This window comes from Cryptomeria japonica, chromosome 5 (genome assembly GCF_030272615.1).
Source record: "Cryptomeria japonica chromosome 5, Sugi_1.0, whole genome shotgun sequence".
Lineage (NCBI taxonomy): Eukaryota > Viridiplantae > Streptophyta > Pinopsida > Cupressales > Cupressaceae > Cryptomeria > Cryptomeria japonica.
In genome coordinates, this window is record NC_081409.1 from 774,588,563 (window position 1) to 774,591,245 (window position 2,683).

Below are 2,683 nucleotides of genomic sequence, written 5' to 3' on the forward strand. Positions count from 1 at the left end.
TTAAATAATAAAGTAAGTTTATTATCTTATCTTATAAGTTTGGCAGATGTCTAAGGAATAAGGGCATGTTTTAATCATATCATAGTTAGAAAACCATTTAGATATATGCAATTAAAATAATTATGATCATTGCACATAAAAATAGTAGTATTTTATGTTATACATTATTTAAGCATTACTGAAACTTAAATATAAATCCATCAATAATGAGGTCTTTGAAAGTAGAATTAATTGACTCTCTTCATTATATTAATCGGTACATAATACAAATACAATTAAAATAACTTGTATTAATTTAATTAAATTAATCTTCATTTAGTAGAAATATAATTCACTTTGGGGTTTAGAAATTTATTTTAAAAATAAAGATAAGAAAGAATATGTAGTGTTAATTGTGTTGTGTGGGGGTTGCTTTTAAACTCTATTAACTTTAATTATTGGAAGCTAAATCAAATAACCTTCTCTAGTGTACTCAATTAAATCTACAATCCTTGTTCAATGGAAGTTAATTTCTCTCATATGAAACTAAATCTTTTCATTTTTTCTTTTCATTGTAAAAACTATTAATCTTAGTTAAAATGAATTGTATGTTGTTAGACTAAAATTGCCTCAACCATTAAATTAGCAAGTTCTTAGTAAGGAAATTGGATGTAAGACTACCATCATAAGTCATTTTAAGTTAGGCACCTTATTCATTATTATCATTTTATTCTTTAATCTAAATAGTGGATTAATTGGATTTTAATTAAGGTTGCCTTGAGGATCATCATCCTTAGTCCTAAAGCATGATAATAATTATATATTTTAGATGTTTGAGGAAAAAATATTACTGTTTTGTGCTCCTATATCTAACAATTGTGGGCATGATGCTACCCTAAAACTATTCCATGCAACCAAGAGAACAAGAAGTATAGCCTTTGCATAAGTCAACAATTGGTCAAACATCCAAGATGCTTCTTTTCCTACATCCACACACTTGAGCAACATATTGACCACTTCGATAACAACTCACTTGTTTTAGCAACCTTTGTTCTACTCGTTTGTAGCAACATAGTGAATTTTTGTAGAAAATTTATCATCCAAATGGTGACTTCTACAACAAATATATGTCTTTTATAACTTAAATGGACTCCAATCACCAATATCAAGTTTTATTCTACCGAAGGATACTCTTCAAGAATATTTTTTAATATTTACCATCACTTTGTTACCCACTACAGTGTAATAAAATATATACTAATATTCAAACTTCCATACAACTAGTAGTGATAAGTTAATACCTTCATGATTGCTATGGCAATGTTCCAAACCATCATTAGGAATTCTCCCAAATTATCTACAATCATAAACTCACCATGTTTCATTCTATTAACTAATATATTCTTCAAAGAAATTTTTAAGTACACTATAATACCACTCCAATCATGTGTATCAATTACAAAACAACTTGATCCACACCTATTAGCTTGGTTTCAAACTAAGAGGATATCTATTTTTTCATTGTGATCTTGTTGAGTGTATAATAGTCAATGGATAGGCCTCAATTGTCATCTTTTTTAGGTGTAAGAATTGCAAGGTCGTCGCATGGAAAAGAGCTAGGTTGAATCATTATTTAATCAAGCAGTCCTTCAATTTGACACCAAACTCCATCATTTTCCCAAACAAAATTGCAATACAAAGACCTATTTGAGACAGAGCATCCAAGAACCCAATCAATCAATGTTGTACTATGCCATGTGTTGGAATACCTAGTATTCTTTGAAGATGTAGGTCCATACCATTGTAATGCATTAAACCGAGTTTTTGTTATTGTAATGAAGTTGGTGCATTCATGTACACTATTAGTGCTTGTGATCTTACCTATGCAAGTGCCTCTAACCAATTCATGAGAAGATGAACTTGTGTGTTAACAATGATCTTGTGGCACTATTTACTACAAGTGAGATTTAGTTTGGCCTCCAAATGTAGGAATGTCTCTACTTGATTAACTTGAACTCTAAAAGAATATTGATGTTGCACAAGTTGTGCAAAGTTTTGTGGTGTTGATTTAAACCAAATTGTGAAGTTGTGGAAATATTTAAGAGTTCATGGTGCTATGTTTCTAAGTGTTGAACATTCAATGAATATTTCCTAGGATCTCCTATGTGTTTGTGGGTATTTTCTCTTTGATGTATGCCTTGAATTTCACAAATTAAACTAGTTGTATTGAGTTCCCTTAGCTATTAAGCATATGTTTGCACTAACATGAATTTTTTTTTTAACTCTAATATAAATTATTTGATTCCCAAGATGAAGTAGTGGATGCTCTTATAGAATAGATAGTAATGCCACAAGATCATATAATACATAATGAAAACTAAATATGTAAACCAAAGACACATTCAAGATATAGAAGGCTTCTAGAAAATATGCCACTTATATTCAGGAAAAACAAGAGGAAATGTATAAAGGGTTTATGCAAGAATTTATGTGTTCCTCTCCTACTTTACAAAATGTACAAAGTGGGTATTTATATATAATAATATAGGTAGATTGTTAGCTAAGCACCACGTAGATGCTAATTAGTATCTGGTGATTCATATGGACTAGATGACACCAAGTATTAAAATCATATGACATGTCAATTGTGTTACTAGGATGGATCAAATACATGTGGTGCTAGTTATATGATCATGGTTTAAAA